We start from the raw sequence: 14,236 nt of genomic DNA on the forward strand, positions 1-14,236 counted from the left end.
GCATATTTCTGTTTTTATGCCTGTACCATGCTGTTTTGATGGCTGTAGCTTTGTAGTTTAGTGTAAAATTGGGGAGCCTATTTCCTCCGGTTCTGTTTTTTCTTTTCAGTATTGCCTTGGCTCTTCAGAGTCTCTTATGTTTCCATACAAATTTTAAAATATTCTGTTTTAGTTCTGTGAAGAATGCCCTTGGTAATTTAATAGGGATTGCATTGAATCTATGGATTGTTTTAGGAAATTTGTCATTTTGCTATATTGATTCTTCTGATCCAAGAGCACGTTATATCTTTCCATCTGTGTCATCTTTGATTTCTTTCATCAACGTCTTACAGTTTTAAGAGTACAGGTCTTTTGTCTCTTTAGGTATGTTTATCCCTAGGTATTTTATTCTATTTGGTGCAATGGTATTTTATTCTATTTGGATGGTTTCCCTAATTTCTCTTACTTATCTTTCATTGTTATTATATAGAAATGTGATCAATTTCTGTGTATTAATTTTGTATCCTGCAACTTTATCAAATTTATTGAGGAGCTCTAATGGTTTAGGTAGTGTCTTTAGGATTTTCTAGGTATAGTATCATGTCTTCTGCAAACAGTGATAGTTTTAATTCTTTTCCAATTTGGATTCAGTTTATTTCTTTTTCTTCTCTGCTTGCCATGGCTGGGGCTTCAAAAATTATGTTGCATAATAGTGGTGAAAGTGGACATCTTGTCTTCTTCCTGATCTTAGTAGGAATGCTTTCAGTTTTTCACCATTGCGAATGATGTTAGCTGTGGGTTTGTCATAAACGGCTTTTATTATATTGAGGTTGTTCCCATCTATGCCCATTCTCTGGAGAGGTTATATCAGAAATGGGTGTTGAATTTTGTAAAAATCTTTTTCTGCATCTATTGAGATGATCACATGGGTTTTATTTTTCAGTTGATATGGTATATCACACAGATAGATTTGCAAATATTGAAGAATCCTTTCATCCTTGGAATAAATTTTACTTGATCATGGTGTATTATCTTATTAAAATATATTTGAATGTGGTTTGCTAATATTGAGGATTTTTGCATCTATGTTCATAAGTGATATTGGCTGGTAATTTTGTTTTTTTGTGGTATATTTCTCAAGTTTTGGTATCAGGGTGATGGTGGCTTCATTGAATGTCCTTGGAAGGGTTCCTTCATCTACAATTTTTTGGATGAGTTTCAGAAGAGGTATTAACTCTTCTCTGAATGTTTGATAGAATTCAGCTATGAAGCCATCAGGTTCTGGACTTTTGTTTTTTGGAGGTTTTTTAACCATATTTTCAATTTCAGTGCTTGTGATTGGTCTATTCATATTTTATGTTTCTTCCTGGTTCAGTCTTGGTAGGTTGTACCTTTGTAAAAATCTACCCATTTCTTCTTGGTTGTCCATTTTATTGGCATACAGTTGCTCGTAGTAGTCTCTTATGATCCTTTGTATTTCTGTGAAATCAGTTGTAATTTCTCCTTTTTCATTTCTAATTTTATTGTCTTGAACTCTCTCCCTTTTTTTCTTGATAAGTCTGGCAAAAGGTTTGTCAATTTTGTTGCTCTTTTCAAAGAACCAACTTTTGGTTTCATTTATTTTTCTGTATTGTTTTCTTTGTCTCTATCTTATTAATTTCTGATCTAATATTTAGGATTTCTTTCCTTTTACTAATTTTGGGTTTTGTCTGTTCTTCCTTCTCTAGATGCTAAAGGTATAAAATTAGGTTATTTGAGTTTTTTCTTTTTTCCTGAGATAAGATGTATTGCTATAAACTTCCCTCTCAGAATTTATTTTTCTGTGCCACATAGATTTTGGATTATTGTGTCTTCATTGTCATTTGCCTCTAAGTATCTGTTTTAATTTCCTCTTTGATTTTAATTTCCTTTTTCGATTTTAAATTTTAATTTCCTCTTTGATTTCTTCAATGACCCATTAGCTGTTTAGTAGCATATTGTTTAGTTTCCAGGAGTTTCCCCCCACCCCTTGTAGTTGATAGTCTCATAATATTGTGGCATTGTGGTTAGAGAAAATACTTAAAATAATTTCAATTTTTAAAAATTTACCAAGGCTTGATCTGTGGCCCAAGATGTGATCTATCCTGGAGAATGGTCCATGTGCACTTGAGAAGAAAGTATATTCTGTTGCTTTGGGGTGAAAAGTTCTATAGATAGCAGTTTAGTCTATTTGATCTAGGGTATTATTTAAGGCCTGTGTTTCCTTGTTGATTTTCTGTGTGGATGTTCTGTCCATTGCTGTAATTGGCGTGCTAAAGTCCCCCACTATTTTTGTGTTACTGTCAATTTCTCCTTTTATGACTATTAGTAGCTGCCTTATGTATTGTAGTGCTTCTACATTTGGTGCATATATATTTACAATTGTTATATCTTCTTGGATTGACTAATCATTATGTAATGTTCTTTGTCTCTTGTGACCTTCTTTATTTTAAAGCCTATTTTGTCTGATATAAGTATTGATACTCCTGCTTTTATATGATTTCCATTTTTATGTAACATTTTCTTCCATCTCCTAACTTTAAGTCTGTATGTGTCCTTAGATCTGAAGTGGGTCTCTTGTAAGCACCATATATGTGGGTCTTGCTTTTGTATCCATTCAGCTAGTCTGTGTCTTTTAGTTGGAGCATTTAATCCATTTACAGTCAATGTAATTATAGATAGTAGGTACTTATTGTCAATTTCTATATTTTTGGGGTTGTTATTTTGGGTCTTTTCCCTTCCCTTTCTCTTTTGTTCTCTTCTCTTGTGATTTGCTGACCATCTTTAGTGTTATGTTTGGCTTGCTTTTTCTTTTTTATGTTTTTGTCCATTATAGTTATTTGATTTGTGATTCCCATTTTGATATAAACATCTATATGTGTGCAGAATTTTTTCTGGTTGCTTGTATCTTAATTTCAAATGCATTTTCAAAATTCTCCATTTGTCCTCTCCTCTTCTCACACTTGCTTCTTTTGCTATTATATTTGTCAATGGGTGATTTCCTACTTCTATATTGTACTTGCCTTTACCAGTGAGCTATTTCTTTTTAATATTCTTGTTTCTAATTATGGCTTTTCCTTTTCTGCTCAGAGAATTTCCTTTAGCAGTAGACATAGAGCTGGTTTGGAGGTGCTGAATTCTCTCAGCTTTTGTTTGTCTGAAAAGTTTTTGATCTTTCCATCAAATCTGAATGAGAGCTTTCCTGGATAGAGTGTTCTTGGTTATAGGTTCCTCCTACTCATCACCTCGAATATATCTTGCCACTCCCTTCCGGCTTATAGATTTTCTGCTGAAAAATAAGCTGGTATTCTTATGGGGGTTCCCTTGTGTATGATTTGTTACTTTTCTCTTGTGGCTTTTAATATCTTTCTTTGTATTTAATCTTTGACAGTTTGATTAGTATACATCTTGCTGTGTTTCTCCTTGGGTTTATTTTGTATGGAATTCTCTGTGCTTCCTCCACTTGAGGGAGTGTTTCCTTTCCCCTGTTATAGAAATTTTTGGCTATAATCTCTTCAAATATTTTCTCTGGACCTTTTTTTCTTTCTTTTCCTTCTGGAACCACTATGATGCAAATGGTGGTTCATTTAATGTTGTCCCAAGGTTATTGTAGATTCTCCTCGGTTCTTTCATTCTTTTTTCTTTATCCTTTTCTGTGGCAGTGATTTCCACTACTGTCCTCCACCTCACTTATTCATTCTTTTGCCTCTGTTATCCTGCAATTGATTCCTTCTAGTGTATTTTTCATTTCAGATATTGTGCTGGTCATATTGCTCTTTAAATTCGCTAGCTCTTTGTCAAACATTTCTTTTAAGTTCTCAATCTGTGTCTCCATCTGTTCCCAAGATCTTGGATCATCTTTACCATTATCACACTGAATTTTTTTTTCAAGTAGATTTCCTACCTCCTCATTATTTAGTGGTTTTTGTGTGTTTTTGTCTTGTTCCTTTGTCTGAAAGCTACTTCTTTGTCATCTCATAATGTCTACTTTCTGTTTATTGTCTCCTTGACAGTATGTAGATGCAGCAGCAGGCACCCAATCTTGGAGTTCTCAGGGGTGGTAGTGTTTCACGTGTACTTGAAGCATGTGATGGGAGCAGTAGTATCATACTACCTCTCCTGGATATGGGGTCTGTGAGGAAGGTGGCAGTGATTCACAGTTCACAGGATTGCTTTTGTAATATGTGGGACAGCAGTGGCTCCTGCAACCCCTCCTGCTACCAAGTAGCTCTGAGGGCTATTTTCTGTAGCTGGCAATGTCAGCAGTTGCTCTTGCAGCCCCTCACTGTGCCAAGAAGTCTCTAGGGACTGCTCTCTGTAGTGAGGGTCAGGTGCCATTCTGCAGTCACTCCCCTTGTTTGGCCACTGTAGGGATCTCTGTAGCCCCAAGGGTGGGGACCGCTCTCTAACTGTTGGTAAAAGGCTCTCTCTGCAGCCGCAGGATGTGTGCTTTTGGTGGTTCCTCCCCATGCCTGGCTGCTGGCAGGAGTGCTCTCTATAGCCACTGTGGATTGGAATGTGGACCAATGGGCCTCCCAAGCATCCCTCAGCATGAAACAAATGCCACTGGTGTGGGCCCTTGTGGGGCCACTGGCAGGAGCCCTGTAGCTTGTGCTTTTCTCTAGCCAGGCAGCCCACAGCTCCAGCCAGGAGTGTGTACTGTTGGTCCTTTCTTGGCTCTCTTGGACAGATCAGGCACTGCTAGCATGAGCTGCTGCAAGGCTACTGGGCAGAGAGCTGCAAAGCTTGTGCTTTTCTTGGTTGAGCACTTTCCCACTCCCATGGGGATTGACCAATGACTCTTCTGGTTTGGGACAGGTGCTGCTAGTAGGGGCCACTGGCAGGAGCCGGGAGCTTCTGTTATTCCCCCAAACAGTTACTCCACCTGCTCCAAATTCTCTGTAGCCCAGAGGGTGTGTCTGCTTCCCAGCTGTTGCTAGACAGCTGCTGCTGCAGAGTGCCTCCCAGAGCGGAAGCAGACAGTGTCCTGCAGTCTGAGAAGGTGTGCGCAGGGAACAAGGCTGTAGTGGTGGATCCCAGCCCTTCTCTCCAGCACCTAGCCTCTAAGCCCAACTGGGTTGCCTCCGCTTATACCCTCAAAAGTGGTCACCCTATATCCTAGTCTCTAGGCTGTTTCCATGTGGCCAACCCCAGTTTTTTTCCCACGTAGTGAGCCCCAGCTCTCTGGGTGTGATCCCTAAGGCCAGAGATTCAGTTACCAACACCTGCTGGCATCCACATACTGTTGCCTGTAGCCCTGACTGTTTGTGGAAGATTGTTTCTGTTTTAACTGTTTCATGTATTGTCTAGAGTTCCTCCTCCTCTTGGCTGACTTCCTGGTTGGTGGGGGAACTTCCTAGAGTGCAGGAGCTTATCCTCTTTCCAGCTCCCTCCTAGGGGTGCAGATCCCATCTCAATTCCTATTGCTTCTCTCTTTTCTTTCTTTTATCCTGTCTGGCTTTGTGAAGTTTTTCTTGCTTTATCATAATCCTGAGGTCTTCAGTCAGTTTTTAGTAAATTTTCTGTGTGAATAGTGCAACATGTAGATACATTCTCAATGTATTTTTGAGAGTAGATGAGTCTCATGTCCCTCTACTCCACCGTCTTCCCTGTCCCTCCTCTTGGGTTTTATTATCATGAGGGTCTTGCTTGAAATATTCACAGGGTAAAATCTGCCTAGATATTTCGCATGCAGTCATTTACCTCATTATCATAACAATAATTTCTAAAGAACTTTGAGGAGGGTATATACTTCATGCCACATCAAAGCTATTAAGATATAGTAGTACTATTTAACATTATATTTCACTTTGCCCACTCCCCATATCTCCCATTTTGTTACTATTATTACATGTTGAAATGATTTTAAATAACATTTATATATATCAAAATACACAAGTGTTATATATATATTTTTATGATCCAGTGCTACTTAGTATATTGAATGTTGTGCAGACATTACCAACAATCAGATTTTACAATATCTTCATATCCCACCAAACATGCCATTAATCAGTAGAAGTCACTCCTTTTTCCCCAAAATCTCTCTTCCCTGGATTTGGGAACCACCAACATACTTTTTGTCAATATTCTTAAAAGATAGACTGAGGTATATTAAAATGTTAAAGCTGGGAGTTCCTGTTGTGGCCCAGTAGTAACAAACTCAACTAATATTCATGAAGATGCAGGTTCAAGTCCTGGCCTTGCCTAGTGGGTTAATGATCTGGCATTGCCATGAGCTATGGTATCATAGCAGATGCAGCTCAGATCTGGTGTTGCCATGGCATAAGCCAGCAGCTGCAACTCTAATTTGAACCTTAACCTGGAAAACTCCATATGCTACAGGTATGCCCCTAGAAATAAAAAAAAAAAAGTTTATTTGAACATATATCAATTAGAATTGGACATCACTAAAACAAGAGTTGTTAGGAACACTTCACCAACAGGAGCCAAGACAGAGGCTTTTAGATGGTGCAGAAGCAAAGCAAAGCAACATTTTTATTGCTGTAGTTTATTATTTGGGAAAGCAAATTTGGCTTTCATGATTAGTTTTTTAAAGTTTCATCTTCTTGGATTCCAGTGCATTGACTTTGGCTTAGGTTTGTGCAAGCCATCAAGGCTTTAGAGTCACCTCCTGTCTAATGATCTCCTTGTTTAATTACTTTAACACTATGAATTTGCGAATTTTGGACATATAATATAAATAGAACCATTAAATTTGCAGTATTTTTTGACTGGCTTTTTTCACTTAGAAAAATATTTCTGGTCTATCCATATTTGGTAGTGTGTATCAGAATTTCATTCCTATTATTGCTGAATAATACTCTATTGCAAAAAAAAAACAACACATTTTGTTTATCTGTTTGTTAGTTGATGGATATTTTGATTGCTAGTACTTTTGAAAATTATAAATTGATTGTGACACATACATGTTTCTGCTTTTGTTGAGTGTATTCCTAGAAGTGGAATTGCTTGGACAAAAAGTAACACTATATTAAACATTTTGACAAAAAGTCAAACAGTTTTCTAGAGTAGCTGTACCATTTTACTTTCCTACCAGTAGTGTATTAAGGTTCCATTTTGTCCATATCCTCACCAATGTTTGTCGTTAACAGTCCTTTTGTTGATAGTCATCTTGATGGGTATATAGTGGCGTCTCATTACTATGTTGATTTGCATTTTACTGATGACACTATGGACATTGATTTTTTTTTCCCTTTTTTTTTTTTTTTTTGGCCGCATCTGTGGCAGAGGGAAGTTCCCAGGCAGGGACTTAATCTAAGCTGCAGCCATGACCTGTGCCACAGCTGCAGCAACACAGGATGCTAAGCCCACTGCACCACAGTGGGAACTACCAACATCGATCATTTTTTCATGCACTTTGCATAGCTTCCTTGGAAAAAATATCTATTTAAATCATTTTCCCATTTAAAAAATGAGCTTTTGTCTTTTTGTTGAATAATAAGATTTCTTTCTATTTTCTGGACACTAGACAATCAGATACATGATTTGCAAGTATTTTTTCCAACTATGTGTTGTTTTTGTTTGTTCTCTTTATTTATTTATTTATTTTTTGTCTGTTTGTCATTTCTTGGGCCGCTCCTGTGGCACATGGAGGTTCCCAGGCTAGGGGTCTAATCGGAGCTGTAGCCACCGGCCTACGCCAGAGCCACAGCAACGCAGGATCTGAGCCACGTCTGAAACCCACAGCACAGCTCACGGCAATGCTGGGTCCTTAACCCACTGAGCAAGGCCAGGTACCGAACCCACAACCTCATGTTTTCTAGTCAGATTCGTTAACCACTGAGCCACGATGGGAACTCCCTGTTGTTCTCTTTTAGAGTTTAGACCTTCTCAACACAAAAGTTTTTAATTTTAATAAAATCTAGTTTATTTTTTGATTTTTACTAGTTCCATTGTTGTCATATCTAACAAACCATCACTGATATTGCCTACAATTTCTTACAAGAGAGGATAGTTTCCACAATTACATTTAAGTCTGTGATTAATTCTAAGTTAATGTTTTGTGTGTGATATGAACTAGGAGTCCAACTTATTCTTTTGCATGTAAATATCTAGGTGTCCAAGAACAGTATTTTGATATACTATTCTTTATCCCTTCATTAGTCTTAGCATCTTTGTCAGAATCAACTGACCCTACAAATAAGGAATTAATTTCTAGACTCAGTTGTACTCCATTATGAATCTATCTTCATGCCCATACAACACTGTACTGATTAGTGTAATGTAACTTTGCAGTAAGTTTTGAAAGTGAGAATTTTGAGTCTTCCAACTTTGCCTTTTCAAAGTTGTTTTGGCTATTCTGAGTCCCCAAAATTTTGATGGATATATTAGGGACAGCATTTAAAATTTTGTAAAAAACAAGTTGAGATTTTATAAAAGTGCTTTGAATCCATAGATCAATTAGAAAACCATTGCCATCTTAGCAATATTAAGCCATGCAATTTATGCACATGAGCTATTTTCCATTTATTGAGATTTTCTTTAGTATTTTTCAATAATGTCTTGTGGATTTATGTTCCAGCCATACAGTTTGTTAAATTTATTCCCAGGTATTTTATTTTTTGTGATTGTTTAAAAAGGTTTGTTTTCTTAATTTTATTTTGTTCATCTCTAGGGTATAGAAATGCAAATGATTTTTTTATATTGATCTTCTGAATCGTAACCTTGCTGAAATTGTTTATTCTTATAATTTTATTGTAGATTTCTTTACATTTTTACATTTTATATTTTGTATGTATAAACTTATATCATTTACAAATGGAGACAGTTTTACTTATTTTGTTTGAATTTTTATTTTTCTTGCCTATATTTTCTGGCTCAAACTTCCAGTACAGTGTTGACCAGAAGTCACAAGAGTGAACATCCTTGTTTCTTTCATACTATAGGGAAAAGCATTCAATTTTTAACCATTTCATGTCAATAATGTTAGCTGACAGTTTTAATTAGAGGCAATTTATCCAGCTGAGGAAGTTTCCATCTATTCTCAATTTGTTGCAGTTTTTTAATCACAAAAAATGTTGCACTTTATCAAATATTTTTGCCTTGATATTATCATATAATTTTGCCTTTTATTCTACTAATATGTTGCATTACACTGATTGACCTTCAAATATAAAATCAACCTTGCATTCCTGGAGTAAATTATGCTTAATAATCAAGTGTAATTTTTTTATACTACTGTCTTGAGTTTGCAAGAATTTTCAAGAATTTTGCTTCTATAGTCAAAGGGATGTCTGTAGTTTTCTTACGAATGCCTTTGTTGTGATTGAGTGGTAGAGTTATACAATACTTATAGAGTGAGTTGTGATATATTCCCTACTTTTCTATTTTTATGTTGTTTCTATAGAATTGGTATTAATCTTTTTAAATGTTTGTAGAATTTATCACTCAAGCCATTTGAGCCTGAGTTTTTCTTTGTGGTATTTTTTTAAAAATTACAGATACAGTGTCCCATTATAGGTATATTAGATTGTCTCCTTGTCATTTTGCTAGTTTGTCTTTTTTCATTTCACCTGTTATCTAATTTTTTAGCACCTAGATGTTAATAGTATTCCCTTATAATCTTTTCATTCTGTAATGTCATTTTTCTTTCTTTTAGTAGTAATTTATTTTCTTTTTGTTGTGGTTATAACTTCATCAAATTTTCAATTATTTTCTAAGAACCAACTTTTTGTTTTCTTCAATGATTTTCTATTCCCAATTTCACTTTTTTATTTTTTCTACTCAAAATTTCACTTTTTTATAATCTAATTAGTTTTTATTTGTCCTTCTTTTATATTAATGTGATATTTTAATTCCCTAACCTGTTAAAGTATTGACTTGAGATCATTCTTATTAAGTAGAGGTAGTTATAAATTTTTCTCTAAGCACTAATTTATAAGCATCCCAACAGACTCAGCATGTAGTGTTTATTTTCATTCATCTTAAAGTAGTTTCTAAATTCCCTTTGCTACTTTTCTTGCCCCATTGAGTATCTAGGAATGTGTTCTTTAATTTTGAAATATTTGTGAGTTTTCTTATTTGTTTCTAATTCTACTTCCATTGTGTCAGAGGACATATTTTATATTATATTAATCTTTTAAATTATATTCTGTATTGTTTTAAGGCCTAGCGTAAATATTATCCTGAAGAATGTTACACATGCAAATGAGAAGAATACATATTTATGTGTTGTTTGAAGTGTTGTATGTTTGCTATTTAGGATTAGTAGATTTATAATGCTATTCAAGTTTTATTTTTTTAATTGAGGTGTAGTTGCTTTATAATGTTTTTCACATGCACAAAGAAGTGATTCAGTTATATGTACATGTAGTTCCATGTGATATAATACGTACATGTTGTTTATTTAATATGTAGTAGTGCTTATCTTTTAATGTCATAATCATAATTCATCCCTCCCAACCACTTTGGTAACTGTATGTTTGTTTTCTATATCTGTGAGTCTGTTTCTATTTCATTAAGTTGATTTCTATCATTTTTTAAGATACCACATATAAGTATATCTTATGATATTCCATGTATAAGTATATAAAATAGCGATATCATATGACAGTAAGATGTCTGACTTACTTCATGCAGTATGAGAATCTCTAGGTACTTCCAAGTTGCTGCAGGTGGTATTATTTCATTATTTTTTATGGTTGAATAATACTCCATTGTAAATATATATCACATCAACTTTATTCATTCATTTACTGATGGACATTTAGGTTGCTTCCATGTCTTGGCTATTGTATATATTGCTGCTTTAAACACTGAAGTGTGTGTATCTTTTTGAATTCAAATTTACATCTTTCTTTAGCATTTTTACTTATTTTCTTTTTTTTTTTTTTTTTTTTTTTTTTGTCTTTTTGCTATTTCTTGGGCCGCTCCCGCGGCATATGGAGTTTCCCAGGCTAGGGGTCTAATCGGAGCTGTAGCTGCCAGCCTATGCCAGAGCCACAGCAACTCGGGATCCGAGCCGCGTCTGCAACCCTACACCACAGCTCACGGCAACGCCGGATCGTTAATCCACTGAGCAAGGGCAGGGACCAAACCCGCAACCTCATGGTTCCTAGTCGGATTCGTTAACCACTGCGCCACAACGGGAACTCCTATTTTCTTTTTGTATTAGTACATGTATTTTTTTACTTTTACATATTTTTATTTAATTATAAGGGAATCCCCATAAGGCTATCAGTTGATTTCTCTATAGAAACACTACAGGCTGGAAGGGAATGGCAAGATATATACAAAGTTCCAAAAGAAAAAAAAATTATAACCTAGAATACTCTACCCAACAAGAATATCATTTACAAAAAAGGGGAAATAAAGAATTTTTCCAACGAACAAAATATAGAAGAATTACTGAATGGTTTCCACCATGGTTTCCTCCAAATATAAAAAGAAGTAAGAAGAAATAGGATGGAGAAAATCACAATCGGAAAGTACTCACTTAAATGAGCCAGTATACATATTTAAAAAGAAAAAAAAAAACCTTTTAAAAGCAATGATATACAGAAAGATATTAAAAAGGGCCATCAGAATCATAAAATGTGGGGAAGGAAATTAAGAAAATCTAGACTCCTGTGTTTTTTTAAGAATGTGTTTGATGGATATGACGATCAGGCTAAGCAAGCAGTTATGGGAAGGGGTACACACATTTGAAAAATAGGGCAACCACAAATCAAAATCAAATAATACATTCACAAAAACTAAAAACAAGAGGACACAAGCATAAAGTAAAAGGAAATCACCCAACCAAAAAAAAAAAAAAAAAAAAAGACAAAAGAGAAACATAGAATCAACTGGAAAAAAAGATTGAAATGGAAATAAATACATATTTATCAATTATCCTAAATGTCCATGTAGTAAGTACTCCAATCAAAAGAGTTACAGACTGGATTAAGGAAAAAAAAAAAAAAAAAAAAAGCAAGAGCCTACAATATGGTGCCTACAAGAGATTGACCTTAGGGCAAAGGACACATAAATTGAAAGTGAGGGATGGAAACTGGAACACACCCTCACAGAATGCACAACAATAAACTCAAAATGACTTAAACACTTAAATGTAAGGCAACATCATCAAACTTCTAGAAGAGAACATAGGCAAAACATCCTCTTATAGCAACCTTACAAATGTTTTCTGAGGTCAGTCTCCCAAAACAACAGAAATAAAAGCAAAAATAAACCAATGGGACCTAATCAAACTGACACACTTTTGCACAGCAAAGGAAACCATAAAAAAAAAACAAAAACAAAAAGACAACTTACAGAATGGGAGAAAATAGTTACAAAGGATGCAACAGACAAGGGCTTAATCTCTAAAATATACAAACCATTATACAACTCAACAACAAAAAAGCCAACAACCCAATGGAAAAGTGGGCAAAAGACCTGAATAGACATCTCTCCAAGGGATATATACACATGGCCAACAAGCACATGAAAAAATGTTCAACATCACTGATTATTAGAGAAATGCAAATCAAGACTACTATGAGGTACCACTTCACACCAGTCAGTATGGCCATCATTAATAAGTCCACGAATAACAAAAGCTGGAGAGGGTGTGGAGAAAAGGGAACCCTCTGCACTGTTGGTGGGAATGTAAATTGGTACAACCACTATGGAGAACAGTATGGAGGTACCTTAGAAAACTATACATAGAACTACCATACGACCTAGCAGTCCCACTCTTGAAGCTATATCCAGACAAAACTTTCCTTGAAAAAACCCATGCACCCATATGTTCATTGCAGTACTATTCACAACAGCCAAGACATGGAAACAACCCAAATGTCCATCAACAGATGATTGGATTAAGAAGATGTGGCATATATACTCAATGGAATACTACTCAGCCATAAGAAAGAACAAAATAATGCCATTTGCAGCAACATGGATGGAATTAGAGACTCTCATACTAAGTGAAGTAAGTCAGAAAGAGAAAGACAAATACCATATTTTATCACTTATATCTGCAATTGTATATATGGCACAAATGTACCTTTCTACAGAAAAGAAACAAGCTCATGGACTTGGAGAAGAGACTTGTGGTTGCCAGTGGAGGCTGTGAAGGAAGTGGGATGGACTGGTAGTTTGGAGTTAGTAGATGCAATGAAATACTGCTGTATCAGCACAGGGAACTGTATCCAATCACTTATGATCAAACATGAAGGGGGATATTATATGATGAAGTATATACACACATATAAATATATGTGTATGTATGACTGGGGCACTTTGCTGTACAGCAGAAATCGACAGAACATAGTAAACACACTGTAATAAAAAAATTTTTAAAAAGAAATAGCAGCTAAAACTTCCCTAATCTGGGGAAGGCAATAGACATCCAGGTCCGAGGAGCCCAGAGAATTATGAATAAGTTGAATCCAAATAGACACAGATCAAGACACATTATATTTAAAGTGGAAAATGTTAAGGGTAAAGAGGAAATGCTTTATAGGGCTGTACTTGCGGCATATGGATTTTCCTAGGCTAGGGGTCGAATTGGCACTACAGCTGCCAGCCCATGCTACAGCCACAGCAATGCTGTATCTGAGCCACGTCTGCAACTTACACCAGCTCATGGCAGCGCCAGATCCTTAACACAATGAGTGAGGCCAGGATCAAACCCACAACCTCATGGTTTCTAGTAGGATTTGTTTCCGCTGAGCCACAACAGGAACTCCAAGAGGAGATCCTTAAAGTGACAAGAGAAAAACAATGTGTTCCATACAATGGAAACCCCATAAAGTTAGCATATTTTTCAGAGAAAGTAGTAAGACACATTCAAAGTAGTGAAAGGAAAAAAAAATCCCAACCAGGCATTCTGCACCTAGCAAAGTTATTATTCAAAATTGAAGGAGAAATTAAAAGTTTCCCAGATAGGCAAAAGCTAAGAGATTTTACCACCAAAAAATTTGCTATACAAGAAATGTTAAAGGGACTTAACTGAAAAGAAATTGTAGTAATTAATAAAAAGAATATATTCAAAATTAAAAACCTCAGTGGAAAAGGTATATAAATAGTTAAGGTAGTGGATCAATCATATGTGAAGCATAAAGGTGAAAAGAAGGTAAAAGATGAAGAAAAATTAACTAAATTTATAATAATTAGTTAATGAGTAGTTAAAATAAGCTATAAAATGTGCCATTAAAAGGATCAAATGTGGGAAGCAGTAATAAAATGATAATGCTTTGGAATGTGTTCAAATTAAATTGCTACCAATTTA

This window comes from Sus scrofa, chromosome 8 (genome assembly GCF_054392235.1).
Source record: "Sus scrofa isolate SSC_HxYL_T2T_F1_AM1 chromosome 8, Sscrofa_HxYL_maternal_Yorkshire_Landrace_v2.0, whole genome shotgun sequence".
NCBI lineage: Eukaryota > Metazoa > Chordata > Mammalia > Artiodactyla > Suidae > Sus > Sus scrofa.